The sequence below is a fragment of the Mustelus asterias genome, chromosome 1 (genome assembly GCF_964213995.1).
Source record: "Mustelus asterias chromosome 1, sMusAst1.hap1.1, whole genome shotgun sequence".
Lineage (NCBI taxonomy): Eukaryota > Metazoa > Chordata > Chondrichthyes > Carcharhiniformes > Triakidae > Mustelus > Mustelus asterias.
The window spans coordinates 138,252,229-138,278,747 of NC_135801.1; positions in this window are offsets into that span (position 1 = coordinate 138,252,229).

Consider the following 26,519-nt stretch of genomic DNA (forward strand, 5'->3'; position numbering starts at 1 on the left):
ACGTCCACTCCGGCAGGAGGGATCGGCCGCAGACAGGCAGCAGATCCGCCCTCCCCCCCCCCCCCTGACCAGAGGATAATCTGGGTCCCGCCACCCCCCCTCTTCCTCCCACCCCCCCCCCCCCCCACTCCCATACCCCCCCCCCCCAAAAAACCAGAGAATGACCTGGGTCAGAGAGCCGTTGCAGTCTCTGACCCCACTCTTCGGAGGCTGCAGCGACGACTTCAGACTTTTATTTTGCAGGTCGCTTACAGCACGGATGCAGAACGGGCCAGAAGACGGTAAAGTGGGATTTGGCGGTAGGGTTGGGCGCGCGGTTCATTAAGTCGATTTAAGTGCATGCAAATCATTTAAATCATCGGGCCGTCCGATTCGGGCACGGAATCGGGTGTTGGTAAAGTCGTGATCTGCTCGGAATCAGGTGCAGATCGCGGTATAGGCCCAACGCCCGACTTTACTGCGATTTCGCACCCAAAAACGGGCGCGAAGTTTTGGTAAAATCGGGCCTTTAGTCTGTAAGCATGACCCCAACCTTCCTGTCGCTTGCCATTTCAACTCAGCATCTTACTCCCATGCCCACATGTCTTTCCATGGCCAGCTGCAATGAACCAGTGAGGTCCAGTGCAAACTGGACCAATTTGCAGGGCCAATGGCTCATCTTCAGATTTGGAACGTTAGAGTCTCCTGGACTCAGCATTGAGTTCAATGACTTCAGACGGTGAATATTCCTCTCTGTCCTGACCCCCCTCTCTGTTTTTAGTTTCTATTGTTTCTCCCAATGCAAACATTGCCCCCCTCCCCCACAGGGCCACCTTCCTTGTTTTGCTTTCACTGTGTACTGGCATTTGTTCTCCTATTAACACATTCTGATATCTTAGCTTTAGGACACTCTTAGTACTACTTTCATCCTTAATTCCCCTATGTCTTGTGCGCATGATCATTGTTAATCCCTGGTTAGTTCTGACCTATTCCTAACTTCCTCCATTCCTCTCTCCAATTATATAATTCATTGCATTTCTAGCCCTTTTCAGCTCTGAAGAAGAGTCATACAGACTTAAAATGTTGCTCTGTTTCTCTCTCCACAGATGTTGCCAGAACTGCTTTTTCAGCAATTTATTTGATTTGATTTGATTTATTATTGTCACATGTATTAGTATATAGTGAAAAGTATTGTTTCTTGCGTGCTATACAGACAAAGCATACCATTCATAGAGAAGGAAACATGACAGTGGAGAATGTAGTGTTACAGTCATAGCTAGAGTGCAGAGAAAGATCAACTTAATGCAAGGTAAGTCCATTCAAAAGTCTGATGGCAGCAGGGAAGAAGCTGTTCTTAAGTCGGTTGGTACGTGACCTCAGACTTTTGTATCTTTTTCCTGACAGAAGAAGGTGGAAAGGAGAATATCTGGGGTGCTTGGTGTCCTTAATTATGCTGGCTGCTTTGCCGAGGCAGCGGGAAGTGTAGACAGAGTCAGTGGATGGGAGGCTGGTTTGCGTGATGGATTGGACTAGATTCACGACCTTTTGTAGTTCCTTGCAGTCTTGGGCAGAGCAGGAGCCATACCAAGCTGTGATACAACCAGAAAGAATGCTTTCTATGGTGCATCTGTAAAAGTTGGTGATAGTCGTAGCTGACATGCCAAATTTCCTTAGTCTTCTGAGAAAGTAGAGGCATTGGTGGGCTTTCTTAACTATAGTGTCGGCATGAGGGGACCAGGACAGGTTGTTGATGATCTGGACACCTAAAAATTTGACGCTCTCGACCCTTTCTTTAAATACCATGGCTGCAAGATCAGGTCAGAACCTGGGAATTCAGCAAAGAATAACTCCTAATCCCTCAAAGCCTGTCCACCATCTACAAGGCATGAGTCAGGTGTATGATGGAATGATCTATAACTATCTGGATGAATGCAGCTCCATCAACGCACAAGAAGCTCAACATCATCCAGGATAAGGCATCCCACTTCATTGGCAGAAGCGGGCTGTCTGGGGTTGGGAGACTATGAGGTTGGAAACTGTGGGTGGAAGGAAGCTGTGGCGCTTCATTGGCACCCCATCTTTCGAATGCATCTTCCAAGCCGGGAAGCTCTGCCATCTAGAAGGACAAGGCAGAAGATGCATGGGAACACCACCACTTGCAAGTTCCCCTCCAAGCCACTCACCATCCTGACTTGGAAATATATTGCCGTTTCTTCACTGTCACTGCTTCAAAATCCTGAAACTCCCTCCAAAATAGCACTGTGGGTCTACCGACACGACATGGACTGCAGAGATTCAAGAAGGCAGTTCACGACCATCTTATAAAGTGCAATTAGTGCCAGGCAATAAAGATGTTAGCCTAGCCAGCAACGTCCACGTCCCGTGAAAGAATAAAAAATAATATGCAATCACAGGTCTTAGAAAGGAGGGTTCTAAGAGAACTATCCAAACACTGTAACAAAATGAAGACAAGGCCACAACTCACTACAAAATTAATCACTAGTCTCATTCGTGATATCTAACCTGTCTCCAAGATGCATTAGCATTCTCCCATACGTTGCTACCTCCGAGTTATTAACTCTCTGTGCCTGATTAAAAAGAAAAAAGAAGTCTTACACTTATAACACCTTGCAAGAACTCTGGATGTCCAAAACACTTTAGAATCAGTGAAATTCTTTTGAATTTTTGTCACCGTTGTAATGTAGGAAACATAGCAGCCAATTTGCATACAGCAAGCTCCCACAAACAGCAAAGTGATCATGATCAAATAAATTGATTCTGTAACATTCAATGAGGGATAAAGATTGGCTTGGGATAACTCTTGGATAACTCTCCTGCTCTTCCTCAAAATAGTGTTACGGGTTCTTTTAAATCCACCTTAGAGAGGGACAACACGTTGGTTTAACATACGGGCAGCACGGTGGCACAGTGGTTAGCACTGCTGCCTCACAATGCCAGGGACACAGGTTCAATTCTGGCCTCAGGTGATTGTGTGGCGTTTGCACGTTCTCCCTGTGTCTGCATGGGTTTCCTCTGGGTGTTCTAGTTTCCTACCACAGTCCAAAGATATAAGGGTTAGGTTGATTTGCCATGCAAAATTGCCCCTTAATGTCAGAGGAATTAGCGGGATAAATACTTGGAGTATTGTGCTCAGTTCTGGTCGCCTCACTATAGGAAGGATGTGGAAAAGATTGAAAGGGTGCAGAGGAGATTTACAAGGATGTTGCCTGGATTGAGAGGCATGCCTTATGAGGATAGGCTGAAGGAGCTCGGTCTTTTCTCCTTGGAGAGATGAAGGATGAGAGGAGACCTAATAGAGGTGTATAAGATGTTGAGAGGCATAGATCGGGTGGACTCTCAGAGGCTTTTTCCCAGGGTGGAAATGTCTGCTATGAGAGAACACAGGTTTAGGGTGCTGGGGGGTAGGTACAGGGGAGATGTTAGGGGGAAGTTTTTCACACAGAGGGTGGTGGGCGAGTGGAATCGGCTGCCGTCAGTGGTGGTGGAGGCAAACTCAATAGGGTCTTTTAAGAGACTCCTGGATGAGTACATGGAGCTTAATAGGATAGAGGGTTATAGGTAGGTCTAGAAGGTAGGGATGTGTTCGGCACAACTTGTGGGCCGAAGGGCCTATTTGTGCTGTAGTTTTTCTATGTTTCTATGTTTCTAAATATGTAGGGTTATGGGGATAGGGCCTGGGTGGGATTGCTGTCGGTGCAGGCTCGATGGGCCTAATGGCCTCCTTCTGCACTGCAGGGATCCTATGATTCTATGATCTCAACCAAAAGATAACCACTCAACCTCTGACAGCACTCCCTCAGTACTGAACAGGAATAACACCCAAAAGTATTGTGCTTGAGTCACTTGTTCACTAGACTTGATCCCGAGATGGCGGGACTGACTTATGAAGAGAGATTGGGCAAACTGGGTCTGCATTGCCTAGAGTTTTAAAGAATGAGAGATGATCTCACTGAAATCTACAAAATACTCAAAAGAATAGACAGGGCAGATGCACTTAAGATGTTTCCCTTGGTGTGGAAGCTGAGAACCAGAGGGCACAATTTCAAAATAAGGCGGATGCCACTCAGAACTGAGATGAGGAGAAGTTTCTTTTTCACAGAGGGTTGTGAATCTTTGGAATTCTCCACCCCAGAGGGCTGTGGAAGCTCAGTGTATTTTTAAAGCAAAGATTGAAAGATTTCTGATCAACAATAACATAAAGGGTAATGGGGATAGTGTGTGAAAAGTGTCCAATCAGCCATGATGGTATTAAATGGCGGAGCAGGTTTGACGGGCTGAATGGCCTACATCAGTTACTATATTCCCTAATATATTTTAAACTTTGTTGTAGGATGATCTGGTGAGGCTAGCAGCAGTTCAGAACAAATTGCCATGTGTTACAGAGGGACAATTATCTAATTTATTAGTTGATATTGGAAGAGTTAATTCATAGGATATTTCCCAACATTGACCTGAGAACCAATGACATACAGAAAACTAATAAATCAGAGAGAAAAACATAAAATAAAACATATTTAATACTGTCTTATGTGCAAATGTGATGTTACATTCTGATATTACAAAGCTCCAATTTTTTCATGATGGTGATGGAGTACCAATATTCTTACATTGAAGTTTGACTGAATACAACATAAAAATTCTAACATAAATGACAATTCTACTCAAAATGTTGCTGACTTTAGCAGAAAATGATATCCATGGGTTGCATCATCAGGGTTAGTAGAATCATCCAATCCTACAGTCATCATTTGAAAGCCAAGTGCTCGCTAGATAAAAGAACAATGTGGTTTACCAGGCCACCAAGTAGCTCTAGTCAACAGTTTGCCCCCAGCATTACACACCATCTGGAAATTTATAGTATCCTTTTTTAATCACACAAGCAAACTCATCCTCATTAGAATCTTTAAAGGCAATGTGGGTACAATCAATTGCCCCTAAGGCATTGGGTATGCCAGACACTCTATAAAACTTGTTTTATCCTGTGCTGTGATCCTTCATATACAGGATATTTATTGGCATCAGATGCCCTTTCAATGGGGGCTTCAGTGAATGACTAACAGATGCTCACCAATGCCCATATACACAATCTCCATCTAAAAGACTGTGTGAGTTGTGGTTGTAAGGGAGCCACAATGTCCTGTCTGAGGTGCCTTTTTGACAGAATATCTATTAATACCCTCTCGGTAATTATAGTGAATGCTAAAATATAAAAAACTGTCTATATTATGCCTAACCATGCTGGGACAGGAGTCCCTCCAATCATTATGTGAGTGACACTTCTCTATTACTTCAAACAAAAAATGTTTGTGTATTTGATGCCAAATTCTCACAAATGCATGTACAATATCACTGTTCAAAGTGAACGAATATCCTTGCTGCATTCTGAGCAAAGCTCACACAAAACGCACACAAAATATTTTTGTCTTTCATCACATTTTCATTCAGCAAAAGCCATTTTGTTAAAAAAGTTGATTTATTGAATTCACAGAATTGCTAATCCTGAAATTTCTACATTTACATGCAGAATTGACTTTTCCATAGTCGATTTATGAGTATTTCATCCTTTGAAAATGCAATTAGATACAACTGAAGGACAAAGTTTATGAAATATATTGCCCTGGAGGACTTGAACTAAAAGGTGATATGACATTGAAATTCAACAGATTTGAGACTTTTGAGAGAAATTTAGAATGAAGATTGAGAAACAATTGTGATGATTAGAAACTAAAGACTTCTAACTAAATCAAAGCTAATTTTAATTAGTCTGATTCAATGGAGATCAATATATGGGGCCATTTTTTATGTGTGTCCTCTGAAGCTAAAATGATTTGATTGTGATTGTAGTGAGCCAATGTATTTTTCAAGTACTCAACTCCTCTCTTGAAAACATTCTCATAAAGATTCCACATGGGGGTAACAGAGATGTTGAACCTTGTTTAAACAAAGAACAAGAATAATTTGCATTTATGTAGCGCCTTTAATAGTCCCAGGAGGTCCCCAAGCAATTTACAGCCTATATTCACAGTTGTAATGTCGGGAACCAAACTGTTCAACTTGTGCACAGAAGTTCCCACAAACTGCCATCAGATAAATGAAAAGATCATCTGTTTCAGTGATATTGGTTCAGGATAAACTGTGGCACAGTGGTTAGCACTGCTACCTCACAGAACGAGGAACCTGGGTTTGATTCCTGGCTTGGGTCACTGTCTGTGTGGAGTTTGCATGTTCTCCCCGTGTCTGAGTGGGTTTCCTCCGGGTGCTCCGGTTTCCTCCCACAGTCTGAAAGACATGCTGGTTAGGTGCATTGACCCGAACAGACGCTGGAGTGTGGCGACGAGGGGAATTTCACAGTAACTTCATTGCAGTGTCAATGTAAGCCTTATTTGTGACTAATAAATAAACTTTAAAAAAAAGGAAATCTCCCTGCTCTTCTTCAAATGGCGCCATGGAAACTTTTACATCCACCAGAGAGGGCCTCAGTTTTTATTGTCTCACCCAAAAAATAAGCATCTCCAACTTAATACGGCACTGAAGTATCAATGCTCAAGGAATGGGGCTCGAATCCATAATCTTGTAACTTAAAGAAAAGAGTACTACCACCAAGCAGAAGCCCAGCCGAGCACTGGTGGTGGTGCTTGGACTGTTCTCCTTGTACTTGGTAAAATCGTCTCCCACCAATTTTCTGAAACAGCATTACTGCACAGGCTGACTTTATTTCCCCTGATGAAAGGTCATCAACCTGAAATGTTGGCAGCAAGACTGGACAAGGTCCAAATTTAGCTGCAAGGGTCATAATGCATTACCTTGCCCCCATAGCTTCCAATGCAGGCAACATGCTGTTGAATGTCTGCACACCTGAGCAGGGACACAAAATTAGAAGAGGCTATCTTGTGTGAAGAGCCCGCCTCTGTTAAAGGGCTGCTGCTTTCTAGCTGGAGCAGGTGCTGGAATTCATTCTAAAAATGTTTTTGACCTGGGAAATGCTCCATAGTATTACAATGTGGCAGAGAGCAGGTTCCAAGATTTTTAGATGTTGCATTCTCATCGATCTTGATGAGGAAGATGGAAAGGAGAGAGGGGTTGCATGGGATTCTCTGACCTCACCCACAGCTGGGATTCTCCATCCCCGCTGCTGTGAAGGGAGATTTGGCTGAGCGCCAAATTCTCCATTCTCGCTGGCAGTGGCAGTGGGGTGTATGAGACCAGAGAATTTTGGTTGTCATCCATCCACCGAGGACCAGGAAACCCTCCAGATAAACTTTGTGAAGGCAGTGGGATCAGTGGGATCAGACATCATGGTCAATACCAGGAGCCTATTCCAAAGAACTTAGATGCAGTGCCATTCAATTACCTCATGTGAGCTTTCAAGGTCAGTGAATGCATCTTTAGATGGGCGGCATGGTGGCACAGTGGTTAGCATTGCTGCCTCACAGCGCCAGGAACCTGGGTTCAATTCCGGCCTCGGGTCACTGACTGTGTGGAGTTTGCACATTTTCCCATGTCTGCGTGGGTTTCCTCGGGTGCTCCGGTTTCCTCCCACATGTCAAAAGATGTGCAAGTTAGGTGGATTGGCCATGCTAAATTGACTCGAATGTCGGAGGAATTAGCAGGATAAATATGTGGAGTTACAGGCCTGAGCGTGATTGTGGTCGGGCAGACTCGATGGGCCAAATGGCCTCCTTCTGCACTGTAGGGATTCTATGAAGATGCCATAACCCATCATCTCTACCACTATCCTTAGTCCCTGGTCAATGCACCATACAACTATCACTCATCTATTAACCATCTCCAAAAGTCAGAACCTCATCTTTACCTCAGCTTCACGCACTGATCACTGCTGTAAGTCTCACACCCACATCACCCAAACACATTGCATCACACTCACTGGAACACTTCCTTCACTTGCAAGCCAAGTTTGTGCTGGAGGCAACAGGAGCTAATCAGTAGCGTAGATGTATATTCTTACATCCATGGAGGAAATAGTTGCCATCATCATTAGAATGGCCAATGCTGAGGCTGTGGCTGAAACCACCAAAGATGACAGTTTACTCATACCCTGATCCCCTTTCTCACACTACATTTCCCCTTCATCCCACAATCTCTTCTGATTCATAATTGGCAGATGGTGTGACCATGTACCTATCTATCCTCCCCCTCTTCCCTCACCACGACCCCACACTTGGGCCTTTTTACTTTCAGATACTCAAGGGCTGAAACTTGGTCAAGCAGTAATGGAAGAGTACAATGTGGAAGAGCAGGAAGACAGTGATGAAGAAGAAACACCATCACTTGTTTTCATACTCTCAGACTAGCTCAGGTACTGTCACTGCACATTCTCTGGGAGATAATTTAAGGGTAGGATCTGTACATGCTTAGACACCAGGCACGTGATCCTCAGCCCAGAGGGCAAGATCACAAACAAGTTCAGCTCCAAAGGACCTATTTGAAGACTTTAATGGGGCAACCTACAGATGAATGCTTCTGATGGTTATACCCAATGAAATGTTTGGTGCATTGGCAGGCCTATCATGTCAGGGAATATGGAGGAGTCTGGCACCAACTTGGAACAAGACTTTGCACAGAACTTGGATCCAATTCTTCCCAGTTTAGAAGTGGTGGATAACTCCAATAGCACATTTACAAACTCAAGCCTGATATAGCATCTAATGGCCAATGTCTCGACATCCGTTACAGCACAGACGGAAAGAAGCCAACATCTGGATGATGCAGTGGAAGCTCAGACTGAAGTCATGTAAGCTCAGACTGCTGCCATCATGGTTTTGGATACCAATATTCATAGGGGCTTTCTGGATCTGTCCAACAGACTATGAAGATTCTTGGGGAGCCACCCCAAGGGAGTGGCAGTGGATCAGTGGAGCATAAACCTGCTGTCCTCTGTCGGAATGGCAGCATTCATTCTCCCACCACTGCCACTCTGCCAGTGCCCTGGCCATTGCCTGCCAGCCAAAGAGCAAAGACTGCTGCCCATGCCAAGATGATGTAATCTGAAGCCAAACTTTCAAGCTGGAGCTGCACAAGGTCATTTTCAATCTCCCCCAATGGAAGTCATAAGTCTTCCATCAGTCATGCGGCTGTCACTGGGATAGCACTGTGTAGGAGCACTGAGACAGGCAAAGGCACATGAAGGACACACACTAAGGGGGCTGGATTTTGTGGAGCCCACTGGATCAGGCAAGACGGTGGGCTGACTTGGGGAATTTCCTGGGATTCCGCATGTCAGAACCCCAGCAATGGGAAAATGTCTCTCGATTATGTCAGTGGCAGAAACGTTATAAGCCTAGGTAGGTAGGGACATGACCGGCGCAACTTGTGGGCCGAAGGGCCTGTTTGTGCTGTATTTTTTCTATGTTCTATGTTCTATGTTATGAAATGCCCAACAGTGGAAGGAATCTTATCTTTATGCACAACTTGCGTTGAACTTAAATCTTATTCACTGGGATTTAATACAGCCTTCCAGATGAAGTGAAACTGACATGGGTCGCTCACACCTTCAATAATTCGCCCATTGAAAGCTGGTGCCTTGAATATGACTGACCTTATTCAGTGTGAGTGACTTACTACTTTTTCAGAAGACAAAGGAAATTTGGCATGTCAGCTATGACTCTCACCAACTTTTACAGATGCACCATAGAAAGCATCCTTTCTGGTTGTATCACAGCTTGGTATGGATCCTGCTCTGCCCAAGACTGCAAGAAACTACAAAAGGTCGTGAATGTAGCCCAATCCATCATGCAAACCAGCCTCCCATCCATTGACTCTGTCTACACTTCCCGCTGTCTCAGCAAAGCAGCCAGCATAATTATGTACCCCACGAACCCCGAACATTCTCTCTTCCACCTTATTCTGTCCGGAAAAAGATACAAACGTCTGAGGTCACGTACCAATCAACTCAAGAACAGCTTCTTCCCTGCTGCCATCAGACTTTTGAATAGACTTAGCTTGCATTAAGTTGATCTTTCTCTACACCCTAGCTATGACACTACATTCTGCACTGTCGCGTTTCCTTCTCTATGAACGGTATGCCTTGTCTGTATAGCGCGCAAGAAACAATACATTTCACTGAATGCTAATACATGTGAAAATAATAAATCAAATCAAATCAAAAAGAGTGAGACTCAGGGCACTGCATTGCTTTTGGTGAACTTCTCGCTGTGTTAAAACTTGATAAGCTTACACTCTGAGAGGCTGAGTCTGAGGCAGGAAGTGCCTAAGCCAGAAGTATTATGTCCAAAATCTAAAGGGGCAGTGGATAGCCGAGAGTCAGAGAGGCCACTCATTAAAGTGACATCAAGATCTGGATCCCTGAAGGGAGGAGACTTCGAAGGCTGCCTTTAAATAAAGGGGGAGGTTGTGGCTCCATGAGTATCATTTGCCCTGTAGTCCTTCATCCCCAAGAGCTAGAGGGGATCACTGCTGCAGAGGGACACCATGCTGCACTGCAACCAGTTCATGATGGCTTGCAGCTGTAACAAAGGGCTCTCTGCCCTTTAAATTATCTGGTGATATCTCCTGCATGAAGACCTGGTGAGGCGGGCTTCTTGATGTCAGAGCCACCCCTGCCACATGATGCAGTGGCATGCCTGCGTCACCCATACTCACGAGCTTGCCACCATATGATCAGGTTAAGGTAACTCCATCCTACCTGCACCAGATTCCCAAAGACTTCAGTGAGGCAGTGATGGTAGGACTAAACCCAACTCAGGGAATGCATTGGGTTATTAGTTGAGATTTATATGCAAAATAGCCTGGTTTGATTTACAAATTTGGTTTAGAATATTTAGTTTGTGTTCGCTTTATTTTTGTATTCTGGACAGTGTGATGGTCAGTTGTAAAGTATCATCATAAACAGTCCCAGGGTGTGTTTAACAGATACAACCAGAAACAAGGCATCCTGAAACTTCCAAACATTTATTCACGATTTACAACAATGCACAGGGATACATAAGCATGAGGATCCTTCCAGAAACATTTCTCCCTGAGTTCCAATGACACATGATCTGACATCACTGATTATGTATGCTAGCTATTAGCATACTAGCTATCTATTAGCATACTAGCTATTAACCCATAAAGTCTTTCATTCTATTCATTGAATATTTACATATGTACACTTCATACATCCATGCCAGTGGTGTCAATGTCCAACTGTATGACCATAAGACCTTAAGAAAAAGGAACAGGAGTAGGCCATTCAGCCCTTCAAGCCTGCTACACCACTAAATAAGATCATGCTGATCTAACACTCACTAAGTCCACTTCCCTGCCTTATTTCCATAATCTTTAATTCCCCTCCTGATTAAAAACGTCCAAAGACTCGGCCGCCACAGTTCCCTGGGGTAAAGAATTCCTCTGGTATTTTCAGAGGACACAAAGGACATATGTTCTCCATGTCCTTCCTGGAATGCACTTACATCAGTAGTTAGAGATCATGTTTCTGGTGTGCTGTGCAAAGGCAATGAACAGATGTTCCCTTTTTCTTGTTTCTTGCACCCCCTTTATTGGTTGTGCTCCTGGCTGATCTATCTCAAAGGAATGAGAGTTAATCTGCTTTTATAAAGTTTTGTATAGCTGTAGTTTGTCTGCAATCTTTGAATCCAGCAATTGTGTTACCTAAGTACAACATCCATTACTTAAATACATTCAGTGAATCCTGTGTCCAAGATGAAGTGCTCTTCAATTCCAATGCCAGCTTTAAGAATAAAACTGATGGACAAACAGAAGAATGATGATTATTCTCACTTGCAGTTGTGTGGTGTTTGTCCCCTTCGGAGGCTCTGGATGGATGTTGGGGGGTGTGGTTGGGGGGTAGTCTGGTGGTGGCTAGTCAGGTGGACAGGCCTGGTCTGGTCTCATTTGGAGGGTAGTAGAATGATCGGGGGGGGGAGGGGATAGTTGGGTGGTCAGGAGGGTTGATCGGATGTGGGGAGGGGGATCAATGGTATTGCTCAGTTGGTTAGACTGGTTAACCACTGAGTTAGACCAGGTACTAAACTGTGTAACATTTCCTGAGTAAGTTCCCAGATACGTCCCCCATGTCTGGCCCAAGTCTCTGCCTTGAGCTCAGGGTCAGAGACATTTGTGGAGGGTCTGGTGCAGTGGAAAACAATCCATTGGAAGTTTAAGCTTCCTGGGAATTTCCATGTATTATCGGCGCAGAGGACTTCCATTGGGCCCTCACGCATATCTCCCAACATACAGCCCATCTCCAGTGATCCAGAGAGTGGAAGATTTGGGCCACAAAATACTGAATATTGCAAAAACGTAAGCAATATTTGAGAGTCGTGTGTCAATGTCACTCTTCTGGCATCTAAGTAGCAACTTAGTGAGTCATTTAATTTTTGGGAAAAGGGAAATTTTCTACAAATAGAAAGCTAACAAAAACAGAAGACTTTGTGAGATGCAATACACAAACATCTTTCATTATGTTTACTCAGCAAAGGTTAAGCAACAACTCTTTCTCAAACAAATTCTTTGAATACTGTGTACAGTCTACTGCTTATCACCAATTGATTTAAGCAATGTACATAGGGTCATAGAGTCATAGAGGTTTACAGCATGGAAACAGGCCCTTCGGCCCAACTAATCTATGCCTCCCTTTTTTTTAAACCTCTAGGCTAATTCCAATTGCCCGCATTTGGCCCTTATCGCTCAATACCCATCTTACCCATGTAACTGTCTAAATGCTTTTTAAAAGATAAAATTGTATCCGCCTCTATTACTACCTCTGGCAGCTTGTTCCAGATGCTCACCACCCTCTGTTTTGAAGAAATTGCCCCTCTGGACACTTTTGTATCTCTCCCCTCTCACCTTAAACCTATGTCCTCTAGTTTTAAACTTCCCTACCTTTGGGAAAAGATATTGATTATCCAGCTGATCTATGCCCCTCATTATTTTATAGATCTCTATAAGATCACCCCTCAACCTTCTACGTTCCAGAGAAAAAAGTCCCAGTCTATCCAGCCTCTCCTTATAACTCAAACCATCAAGTCCCAGTAACATCCCAGTAAATCTTTTCTGCACTCTTTCCAATTTAGTAATATCCTTTCTATAATAGGGTGACCAGAACTGTACACAGTATTCCAAGTGTGGCCTTACCAATGTCTTGTACAACTTCAACAAGACGTCCCAACTCCTGTATTCAATGTTCTGACCAATGAAAACAAGCACGCTGAATGCCTTCTTCACCACTCTGTCCAACTGTGACTCCACTTTCAAGGAGCTATGAACCTGTACCCCGAGATCTCTTTGCTCTGTAACTCTCCCCAACTCCCTCCCATTAACTGAGTAAGTCCAGTCCTGGTTAAATCTACCAAAATGCATCATCTTGCATTTATCTAAGTTAAACTCCATCGGCCATTCATCAGCCCACTGGCCCAATTGATCAAGATCCCGTTGCAATCCGAGATAACCTTCTTCATTGTTCACTATGCCACTAATCTTGGTGTCATCTGCAAACTTACTAACCATGGCTCCTATATTCTCATCCAAATCATTAATATAAATGACAAATAACAGTGGACCCAGCACTGATCCCTGAGGCACATTGCTGGTCTCAGGCCTCCAGTTTGAGAAACAACCTTCTACAACCATCCTCTGGCTTCTGTCATCAAGCCAATTTTGTATCCATTTAGCTACCTCACCCTGGACCCTGTGAGATTTAACCTTATGCAATAACCTACCATGTGGTACCTTGTCAAACGCCTTGCTAAAGTCCATGGAGACAACATCAATTGCACTGCCCTCATCTACCTTCTTGGTTACCCCTTCAAAAAACTCAATCAAATTTGTGAGACATGATTTTCCACTCACAAAGCCATGCTGACTGTCCCTAATCAGTCCTTGCCTCTCTAAATGCATGTAGCTCCTGTCTCTCAAAATACCTTCCATCAACTTACCCGCCATAGATGTGAGGCTCACTGGCCTGTAGTTCCCAGCTTTGTCCCTGCAGCCCTTTTTAAACAAAGGCACAACATTTGCCATCCTCCAATCTTCAGGCACCTCACCTGTGACTATCGATGATTCAAATATCCCCTGCTAGGGGACCCGCAATTTCCTCCCTCGTCTCCCACAATGTCCTGGGATACACTTCATCAGGTCCTGGGGATTTATCTACCTTGATGCAGCTTTAAGACTTCCAGCACCTCCTTCTCTGTTATATGTACACTCCTCAAGACATCACTATTTATTTCCCCAAGTTCCCTAACATCCATGCTTTTCTCAACAGTAAATACTGATGAGAAATATTCATTTAGGATCTCACCCATCTCTTGTGGATCCGCACTTGGAAATTTCATTTCTAATGATGCATAATTCAAGCAAATAACTTCTTCTCTAGGGAAACGATGACACAGTTGTGTCACATCCTGCCACAAGACCAGCAACCAACTGCTGAATCTGGCACAGCATTTTCTGTAGCAGTCAAGGTCACTGCAACACTGAACTTTCTTGACTCTGGCTCCTTCCAGGCTGTCATAAGGGATATCATCAGTCAGTTTGCAGTTCATGCTTGCATTAAGCAGATGACTGAGGTCATGTTGACTGAAGTAAAGACTTTGATTCACTTTCCCCATGGGCATCCAGAAATAGCTGGGGCTCCCAAAGATTGCAGAGTTCTCAAATCCAGGGCATCATTGACTGCATCTGTCACCAGCGAGCTCCTTGACACATTTCTTACAGTTGCATGAATCATAAGGATTCCACTCTATTAAGTGGTACATGATCACCAGCAGTGCATTACACAGGTCTATTCCTGCTATCTTGGCAACCATCATAATGCTTTTAAATTGCAAAATCTTCCCTCCACCAATTCCCTCCACCAAAGTTCCTGCACAACAAGTGAGAGACTGGCTGTTTGAGGAGATGGACTATTCACTGGACACATGACGAATGACTTTGCTCAGGAAGCTACACTCACTGCCCTACAATAAAATTCACTGCTCGACCACAGCCCACATGTGACAATTCCTCAGCCAGAATAGTCTTCCCCCAATAGAAAATGCAAAGAGTGCCCCAGACGATACTGGTTTGCTGTATGACTGTAGAATGTAACACTCCATTATCTAGGAATGTTGGGGGAGAAACTATGTAACTGCAGGCCTGTTAGTTTAAAGTTAAGCTGTTATCAGGGATAGAATGACTGAAGACTTGAGGTTGTGTTAGCTGTGTTTCAATTGGTAGCACTTTCGCCTCGGACTCAGAAGGCTTTGGGTTTAATTGCCAATCCGGGAGCTGGATTTAGTGTTCCAGATGTGGATCCAGAATACTGGTTGGAGAAGCAGCAAGAACCAACAGGAAGCACATGTAACCTCAGTGGAGGAAACCTATCAGAGGCCAAAAAACTGGAATGATGATATATTTCCAAATCAGGATGGTGTGACTTGGTGGAAAACTTCAAGGTATCTAGGTAGTGTTGATCCCAAGCGGTGAATCCCAGGCAGCTCCAACAACACTCAAGAAGCTTGACACCATCCAGGACAAAGCAGCCCGCTTGGTTGGTACCAAATCCACAAACATTCAATCCCTCCACCACCAACGCTCAGTAGCAGCAGTGTGCACTATCTTCAAGATGCACTGCAGCAATTCACCAAAGATCCTTAGACAGCACCACTTCCATCTAGAAGGACAAGGGCAGCAGATACATGGGACCACCACCACCTGCTAGCTCCCCTCCAGGCCACTCACCATCCTGACTTGGAAATATATCGCCATTCCTTCGCAGTCGCTGGGTCAAAATGCTGGAATTCCCTTTTTTCGGCATTGTGGGTCAATCCACAGAACATGGACTGCAGCGATTCAACAAGGCAGCTCACCACCACCTTCTCAAGGGCAACTAAGGATGGGCAATAAATGCTGGCCAGCCAGCAATGCCATGTCCCACGAATGAATTTAAAAAAAGAACCCAGCCCATAGGCAAGTGAGGGTGGGCTGAGGGTGGTGGGAAGGGGCATGTGGTGAGGAGAGAAGGGGTCAGATTCAAAGGCAGCCAGGCGGCTCTAAACAGGCAACTTTTCTGGTGCCAGGTCCCTCAAGTGCCTTTGAAAGAAAGTCCCCCATGGGAGGTCACTGGACAGCCTTCAGGATACATGGGAAACCCATGCAAGTGGAGAAAGTCACTGAGCCACAGTTAAATCCTGGGAGTTCAGACATAACAGCCTTTAAATTGTTTGTTAATAACCCATTCCTGACTTTGAGGGATGGGGGATCAGTTTTCCTGCCAGCAGGAATGGGATCCGTGGCCTCCTTCACAATTATGCAAGCCCATCTACCACTTAGTCTGCCAGAGCAGACTCCATTCAATCCAGCTCCTGGAGTTCAACACAAAAACCGAGGATGATATTGCAGTGCAGTACTGAGGGAATACTGCATTGTCAGAGATACCATCTTTCAGATGAGGCCATGTTGCTCCCCTAGGTGAGTGTGAATATTTTCACGACACGATTCTGAGGAGCTATCGCCAGTCTCCTGGTCAATACAATCAACATCACAAACACAGATTATCTGCTGTTTGTTGGCTGGCATAGGACTCGCTGTCTACACAATGATTGCAATTTCCCTACATTACAACAGTGACTGTACTTCAAAAGCTTTTCATTCCCTGTAAAGTGCATTGAGTTGCCTGATGGTCATGAAAGGTGCTATATAAATGCAAGTCTACCTTTGAATCGAAAATAGAAAATGCTGGAAAACCTCAGCAGGTCTGACAGCATCTGTGGAGAGAGAATAGAGGCAACGTTTCGAGTCTAGAAGACCCTTCGTCAGAGCTGAGAGCAAAGAGAATCATGGAGATTTATACTATGAAGTGGGCGAGGCATGTGGAATGGGACAAAGGGAATGTAAATGAGGATACAGAAGGCTGAGAAGGTGCTAAAAGGGTCCAGTAAGTGATCAGAATGCGTGAATGGAAGAACAGGGGTACAGATGGTTAAGGGATGCCTGAAGATTATGGCAGTTGCCTGAAGGGAGGTGGGGGAGGGGGGAGGGAGCAAAAAGGAAAGCTAGAATGGAGAAGTAGAAAAAGGAAGTGAGAAAGAAGGATGATAAAATGAAATGAAACAAAATAAAATAAATGGAAATGGGGTGAAGGTGGAGGAGAGAGTTTGTTCTCTGAAGTTGTTAAACTCAATGTTCAGTCCAGAAGGCTGTAAAGTGCCCAATCGGAAGATGAGGTGCTGTTCCTTCAGTTTGCATTGGTGTTCGCTAGAAGATTGCAAAAGGCCAAGGACAGACATGTGGACAGGAAAGCAGGGTGGTGTGTTGAAGTGGCAAGCGACAGGAAGGTCTGGATCTTGCCTGCAGATGGACCAACGTTATTCAGCAAAGGAATAGGTGGTCAGAGAGAGTTAGCACCACTTTGTTAAGGTCAAGTCACATCTGACTGATTTAGTTGAATTATTTGAGGAGGTCACTAATGAGATAGATGAAGGATTTTCTCTATATGTGCTTTCAGGAGAAATGCATTGAAGTTGAAGGAACATTTGACATGGGTTGGAAATTAGTTTGGACGTAGGAAACAGCAAGTGAGGAGAAAGGGTTCCGACTCTGATTGGTGGGGTGTAACAAGTGAACACATCTGTCTGGATCCTCAATTTTTCAGTATATTTATCAATGAGTTTGATGAAGGAAAACAGGAGAGTTGCATATTCAAGTCTGCAGATGATGCTAAGTTAGGAAGGATAGTATGTAGTGCTGATGGGAGCAGGAAGTTGCAAAAGGACTTAGCAGATTAAGTAATTGTGAAAAGCTGTGGTAAATCTGTCAAACTGCAGGTCTTCCACGACCACTTTGCACTCAAAAATGATAAATCAGGACATTTTCTAAATGGTGAGAAACAAGGAACTGGGGAATAGCAATTTCAGAGTGCAAATATACAAATTACTTAAAGCAAATATAAAATTAAAATAACTGAAGGCTGGTGAACATCACCAGCAGGAATCTCACTTTTGGCCTCTCGCAGGATTTTGCACCCACGCCGTTGTTGCACCTGTGATGAACACAGGCACAACATGCTGGCCCAGCAGTGGGTTACAGCAAGACTCTCTATCTCTCCAGCCATTCTGCAAGCATGTGGCCTGCCTATATTTTGACCAGACAAATCACGCAGGCAGCATCTTCAATGTGAATCATATTGCAGATTACTCCTGAATAAAAGGCAGAGTACATCCATCAACATGTTAACTCATCTTAACACAAGATCCAGAAAGATCACAAAACCCTGCTGAAGTCATCAATTTACAAGATAATGGTTGGAATGCGAGTCTTTACAGGTAATCAAGTCTTAAAGGTACAGACAATGTGAGTGGAGAGAGGGTTAAGCACAGGCTAAAGAAGTGTGTATTGTCTCCAGCCAGGACAGTTAGTGAGATTTTGCAAGCCCAAGCAAGTTGTGGGGGTTACAGATAGTGTGACATGAACCCAAGTTCCCGGTTGAGGCCGTCCTCATGTTTGCGGAACTTGGCTATCAGTTTCTGCTCAGCGATTCTGCATTGTCATGTGTCGTGAAGGCTCCCTTGGAGAACGCTTACCCGAAGATCAGAGGCTGAATGCCCGTGACTGCTGAAGTGTTCCTCGACAGGAAGAGAACACTCCTGCCTTACTTTAAGACTTCATTACCTGTAAAGGCTCGCATTCCAACCATTATCTTGTAAATTGAGTTTGTATCTATATATGCCCTGTTTGTGAACACAACTCCCACTCACCTGAAGAAGGAGTGACACTCCAAAAGCTTGTGCTACCAAATAAACCACATAGAGTCATAAAGTCAGAGTCATAGTCATAAAGGTTTACAGCATGGAAACAGGCCCTTTGGCCCAACTTGTCCATGCCGCCCTTTTATTTAAACCCCCAAGCTAATCCCAATTGCCTGCATTTGGCCCATATCGCTCTCTTCCCATCTTACCGATGTAACTGTCTAAATGCTTTTTAATAGATAAAATTGTACCCGCCTCTGCTACTCCCTCTGGCAGCTTGTTCCAAACACTCACCACCCTCTGTGTGAAGAAATTCCCCTCTGGACACTTTTGTATCTCTCCCCTCTCACCTTAAACCTATGCCCTCTAGTTTTAGACTCCCCTACCTTTGGAAAAAGATACTGACTATCTACCTTATCTATGCCCCTCATTATTTTATAGACCTCTATAAGGTCACCCCTCAGCCTCCTACGCTCCAGAGAGAAAAGTCCCAGTCTATCCAGCCTCTCCTTATTACTCAAACCATCAAGTCCCGGTAACATCCTTGTAAATCTTTTCTGCACGCTTTCTACTTTAATAATATCCTTTCTATAATAGGGTGACCAGAACTGTGTGCAGTTCTGGTCACCCTATTATAGAAAGGATATTGCAGGCACAACCTGTTGGACTTTAACCTGGTGTTGTGAGACCTCTCACTGTGCCCACCCCAGTCCAACACCGGCATCTCCACATCAAAGTCATCAATCTACAGGATCCGTGTAACAGACTTTTTTTGGACTTTTGAACCATTGAACTATCCTCCCGCTTTGCAGCTGTGTGTGTGAGCCTCTTAAGTGCATGTCTGAGTGTTAGCTGGAGCATTTCTGTTTATGTTTCAGGTGTTAAGTTCAATAATTATTATTTCCATCCCTTTGTAAACTTAAGAAAATCTGTGTATGTGTGTCTTTTACAGTCACAATTAAACACTCACTGAATTGGTCAGCAGATTTGTTTAAAAAGCACCAGTTGTGGTCAACGCAGATTTGGCCAGAGACTGGTGCCATTCTACCTTGCTGTAACATTAATTTATACAAGCATTGGTGAGACAAAACCTGTAAACCTGACCTCCTTACCTAAGGAAAGACATAAGGGCAGCACAGTGGCACAATGGTTCGCACTGTTGCCTCATAGCGCCAGGGACCCGGGTTTGATTCCCGGCTTGGGTCACTGTCTGTGTGGAGTTTACACATTCCCCCCGTGCCTGCATGGGTTTCCTCCCACAGTCCAAAAATGTGCAGGTTAGGTTGATTGGCCATGCCAAATTGCCCTTTAATATTAGGGGGATTAGGAGGGTAAATATGTGTGGGATTATGGGGATAGGACAAGACCTGGGTGGGATTGTTTTTGGTGAGGATCGATGGGCCAAGTGGCCTCCATCTGCAATGTTGATTCTCTGATTCTATACTTGTCCAAGAGGGAGCTCAGCAAGACTGATTCCTGTGATAAGAGCGTTGTCCTATGAGGAGAGACTGAGTAGCCTACACCTATTTTCCTGGAGTTCAGAAGAATGTGAGGTGATCAGATTGAAACATATAAAATTCTTATGGTGATTGAGAGGATAGGTGCTGAAGAAATGTTTCCCCTTGTCAGGAAATCTAGAACATGGGATGTGACTAACCGCGCAACCGAGAGGCGGTCCGCCATTGGCCAGCAGGATTTCCCACTGAATGCACCTCTCGCCACTATGAAACCCACAGCGGAGTGCATCGGTAGGACTGGAAATCCCGCTGGTGTGAATGGCCAGAAGGTTCTGGCCACGGGGATCACAGTCTCAGAATAAAAGGTTGGTCACTTAAATGTCCAACAAAGAGAAATGTCTTCACTCAATGGATTGAGAATCTTTGTAATCCTGTATCCCAGAGAATTGTGGGTGCTCAGATGTTGCTAATATTCAAGGCATAGGTCAATACGCTTTTGGATACTAAGGAGTAAAAATTGAAGATGAGTGATGATCTTGTTGAATGGTGCAGCAGGCTCAAATACCAACCGGATTACTCCACCTCCTATTTCTTATGATTTAATAAGGTAGATGCAGAGAAACTATTTCTTCTGGTGGCGAATCGAATCAAGAACAAGGGGATAAAATTTTAAAATAAGAGCTAGGCCATTCAGGAGGATAGTCAGGCAACACTTTTCACACAAAAAGTCGAAGAAATCTGGAATTGTCTACCCAAAAAGCGGTGGAAACTGGCCAACTGGGATTCCAAGACTGAGCCAGATGTATTTTTCTTGGGTAAGGACACAAGAAGGAGATGGAATAGAAGTGGGTAAGTGGATTTGAACCTTGATCTAATTAAACTCAGATCATGGGGATTGAATAGCCTTCTCCTGTTCCATGTCCTGTCAAATTTCCTACCTTTTTTCTGTCCATTAAATGGACAGAATTTGCCAATTTCATTTAACTTAGAGGACAGCCACAGGAATAGCACAGGCCTCATTTCAGTTTCCTTGAGCTGGTACAGTATAAGCCCATCCTTCAGCGGCAGGATTTGCACAGGATATGCAAATTGTTCCCAGACTATTTCCAGCAATTTTTTTGATTAGCACAATTTCAGTTGAGGAATTGGATGAATTTGGGACCTGATACATTGCCACTTTGGGTTTGGGGTGCCTCAAAGGAAACATCCAATACTGTAGTCAGGCATTCACATATCTCGTATCCCATCTTTCTCTTTCAGGATAAAAGTCTTACCATTAATCCTATGCCAAAATTGAACCTCGCCAGTTTATTCTGCAGATTTGGTGGTGTGTGGACAATAACAGTGACCTGCCTGGCTCCTCTGCTTCACGATACATTATGTGGCGATGCCGGCGTTGGACTGGGGTGAACACAGTAAGAAGTCTCACAACACCAGGTTAAAGTCCAACAGGTTTATTTGGTAGCAAATACCATAAGCTTTCGGAGCGCTGCTTATGGTATTTGCTACCAAATAAACCTGTTGGACTTTAACCTGGTGTTGTGAGACTTCTTACTGTGTTCACGATACATTAGACAGGGCAGCTTTTGGGGGAAACCCATTAGTGACTGTAGGGCGGCATGGTGGCACAGTGGTTAGCACTACTGCCTCATAGCGCTAGAGACCTGGGTTCAATTCCTGGCTTTGGCCACTGTCTGTGTGGACTTTGTACGTTCTCGCCATGTCTGCATGGGTTTCCTCCGGGTGCTCCGGTTTCCTCCCACAGTCCGAAAGGCATGCTGGTTAGATGCATTGGCCATGGTAAATTCTCTCTCAGTGTACCTGGACAAGCGCCGGAGTGTGACGATTAGGGGATTTTCACAGTAACTTCATTGCACCGTTAATTTAAGGCCCACTTGTGACACTAATAAATAAATAGCGAACTATTTTAGTAATTTTCATGAGCTGGATTTGCTGTGATCAAACAATCCCTTAAATGGTTGCAGGAGGGTACATTTTTTTCTCCCCTTTCACTCCATTCTTTTAAGAAAGTCAGTAACATTGTGGCTATCTGGCTGCTGCATTCTGAGTTTTATAGTCAACCTTTCCCATTAATTTGTGACTACCACCATCATGCAAAGGCTAATGGTTCACAGGAGGGTTCAATCAGACTCACAAACATAAATATCCCACTCCAAATTGTCTCTTAACACCTAACTCAAATGTGACTGAGTTGACTCCGTGTCCTGATATTTTTTTCTTTATTAAAAGAATACAACATCCAACTCAAATCAAAAAGTTAAAATGCAGCTCTTGGTGTGTTGGATGGTTGCTGATTGGGAGAGAATGCTCACTCACTCAGATGGATTTGATTCCAGGCTGTATGCTTGGCTGAAGATGCTGTTAATAAGTTCAGCTGAGTAAATGTGACAGAAGTAAACACTGTTTATTTTGGCAGGCCCTTCATTGATTGCTCATAAATGACTGCTGTACCCGTCTGGGGTTTCTAGAACATATCTAAAGCACAGCTATCATCTTTGCTTAGTCATAAACAACAAGATTATTTCCAGGTTACAATGTTTTGAAGGATGAGATTGCGATGGGGGACACAGCATGTACACATTAAACTCAACTCCAATTCTTCGGGGGGAAGATTTCCTCCGTGCAGCAAAATTGTAAACAGTCTTTAACAACTGGTTTATGAAATGGTCACACAAAGGACACAGAGTAAATGTTTTTGCTTACAGTTTGCTGCAGTGAAGTACCTGTTTCAGTCCATAATCTGTTTACCACCGGCAAACAGATCTTTCCTCTGATTGGGAATATTCTGTCAACAGTAAATGTTTCTCCCCAAGCACCCGGTGAGTGAATGTGGTGCTTGCTCTATGCTGGGATGGCAAATCTCAAGTGTGCAAGTAGCAAGATATAACCTTAATGACCCTGGGCTAGGAAGGATCCATGTTCTTGATCATAATTATTAATAGAGTATCTGTGTGGCCATCAGTTGAAGAGAGGATTAGGCTTGTTCTCACAGCAGCCTGTTGGTAATTAATGGAGGAAGGAAATGAATGAGTCTGTTGCACAATTTGTATATTGTCTATTGTATTTTGATAATTATATCTGTTATTATAATTACTGGTTGTAATTTGCTGTACAGAAGACTTGCTTAGTGTCATAGATATTATACATTGCAAAGCAACCTAACCACTTGATGATAATTAAATAGTGGCAAATTCATGGGCTGGTATGCTTCTCAGGCAGAGAATGCGAGAAAAGTCATGTAGCACTGGGACCTGATATTTTTTCAGCTTTTTCTTCACAAATACCTCACAGTGCCAGGGACCCGTGTTCGATTCCAGCCTTGGGTGACTGTCTGTGCGGAGTCTGCACATTCTCCATGTGTCTGCGTGGGTTTTCTTCGGGTGCTCCCACAGTCCAAAGACGTGCAGGTTAGGCACATTGGCCATGCTAAATTTTTCCTCAGTGTACCCGAACAGGCGCCAGAGTGTGGCGACTAGAGGACTTTCACAGTAACTTCATCGCAGAGTTAATGTAAGCCTGCCTGTGACACTAATAAATAAACTTTAAACTTTTGGAAGCTTTTCTTTCACTGAAATCAACTATTTTAATTTTGACTAAATTTTTAGCTGTTGATTTCCTTGCATGGAGTGCGGAGTGACAACGGGCCTGTTTTAGCAACACAGGATAAGTCAGTGCTGAGTTGGAAGGTCCTCATCAGCATTAAGTGATTTGTGCTGGGAATTTAGATCCCTCGGGTTGTTTGCATTTTCTGAAAGGAGTTATAAACTTAAAAATGTTTTAGTCATTTTATTCTTCTTTTTGATGGTATTCAACCCAAGAGGGCAGCTGGCCAATTTACTTACAGGCCTGCATGAGTTCCATTTTACATTTAGGCCTTGGATTCCTCAAGGAGAGATCAGAGTTTGAAATTACATCATAAGTTTGCACAATTGAAGGCTGGAATTTGGGGCATAAGTAAGGCAAGCCAATATTACACCACTTCTAAGATAACTTTTAAATTCCATTGGAACTGAGATAAAAGCAAATTACAGCTGAAAAATCTCAGCAGGTCCGGCAGCATCTGTGGAGCGAGAACAGAGCTAACGTTTCCGGTCTGGATGACTGCAGGCCCCGACAAAGAGTTATCCAGACTCAAAATGTTTGTGTTGTCAGATGCTGTCAGGCTTGCTGAGCAAACTATTGGGATTAAAGGTTGACAAGTCCCCAGGGCCTGATGGCCTACATCCTAGGGTCTTAAAGGAAGTGGCAACAGGGATTGTCGGGGCATTGGTTATGGTATGACAAAATTCCCTAGATTCTGGAAAGGTTCCAATGAATTGGAAAAGGGCTAATGTAACGCGCCTGTTCAAAAGAGGAGAATTGGATGACCGCACGGTGGCAAAGTGGTTAGCACTGCTGCCTTGCAACACCAGTGACCCGGGTTAGATTCTGATCTTGAGTGACTGTGTGGAGTTTGCATGTTTTCCCCGTGTGTGTGTAGGTTTCCTCCAGGTGCTCTGGTTTCCTCCCACAGTCCAAAGATGCGCAGGCTAGGTGGATTGGCCATGCTAAATTGTCCATCAGTGTCCAAAGATGTGTAGGTTGGAGGATTAGCAGGGTAAATACATGGGATTACGGGGATAGGGTGGGGGTGGGCCTTGGTGAGATGATCTGTCGGAGAGTCGGTGCAGACTCGATGGGCCAAATGACCTCCTTCTGTACTGTCGGGATTCTATGAAAGCAAGAAAGAAAGAAGCTATTGACCAGTTAGTTTAAAGCCTGTTGGGAAACTGTTGGAATCCATTATTAAGGAATTAGTAACAGGACATTGAAAAGTCAAAATGCAATCCCTCAGAGTAAGCGTGGTTTCATGAAGGGTAAGTTGTGTTTGGCTAATTTGCTGGAATTCTTCAAAGATGTAACAAGTAAAGTGGATAATGGGGGTCCTGTCGATGTAGTGTATCTGGGCTTCCGGAAGGCATTTGATAAGGTGCCGCAGAAAAGGTTAATACGTAAATTAAGATCCCACCGAGTTGGGGGTCATTTATTAGCTTGGATAGAGGATTGGCTAACAAACAGGAAGAAGTCTCACAACACCAGGTTAAAGTCCAACAGGTTTATTTGGTAGCAAATACCATAAGCTTTCGGAGCGCTGCCCCTTCGTCAGATGGAGTGAAAATCTGTTCTCCAACAGTGCACAGAGACACAAAATCAAGTTACAGAATACTAATTAGAATGCAAATCTCTACAGCCAGCCAGGTCTTAAAGATAAAGTGCGTGGATGAGGAGGATGAGGAGGATGAGGAGGATCGCAACAGACACCTCCAGACGCTGAAAGATGCCCTCATAAGAACAGGATATGGCGCTCGACTCATCAATCAACAGTTCCGACGCGCCACAGCGAAAAACCGCACCGACCTCCTCAGAAGACAAACACGGGACACGGTGGACAGAGTACCCTTCGTCGTCCAGTACTTCCCCGGAGCGGAGAAGCTACGGCATCTCCTCCGGAGCCTTCAATATGTCATTGATGAAGATGAACATCTCGCCAAGGCCATCCCCACACCCCCACTTCTTGCCTTCAAACAACCACGCAACCTCAAACAGACCATTGTCCGCAGCAAACTACCCAGCCTTCAGGAGAACAGTGACCATGACACCACACAACCCTGCCACAGCAACCTCTGCAAGACGTGCCGGATCATCGACACGGATGCCATCATCCCACGTGAGAACACCATCTACCAGGTTCACGGTACATACTCTTGCAACTCGGCCAACGTTGTCTACCTGATACGCTGCAGGAAAGGATGTCCCGAGGCATGGTACATTGGGGAAACCATGCAGTGCTATGACAACAGATGAATGAACACCGCTCGACAATCACCAGGCAAGACTGTTCTCTTCCTGTGGGGGAGCACTTCAGCAGTCACGGGCATTCAGCCTTGGATCTTCAGGTAAGCGTTCTCTAAGGCGGCCTTCACGACACACGACAGCGCGGAGTCGCTGAGCAGAAACTGATAGCCAAGTTCCGCACACATGAGGATGGCCTAAACCGGGATGTTGGATTTATGTCACATTATCAGTAACCCCCACAGCTTGCCTCCTGATCTTGCAGAATCTTACTAGCTGTTCTGTCTGGAGACAATACACATCTCTTTAACCTGTGTTTAATGTTCCCTCCACCCACTTTATCTTTAAGACCTGGCTGGCTGTAGAGATTTGCATTCTAATTAGTTTCTGTAACTTGATTTTGTGTCTCTGTGCACTGTTGGAGAACAGATTTTCACTCCATCTGACGAAGGGGCAGCGCTCCGAAAGCTTATGGTATTTGCTACCAAATAAACCTGTTGGA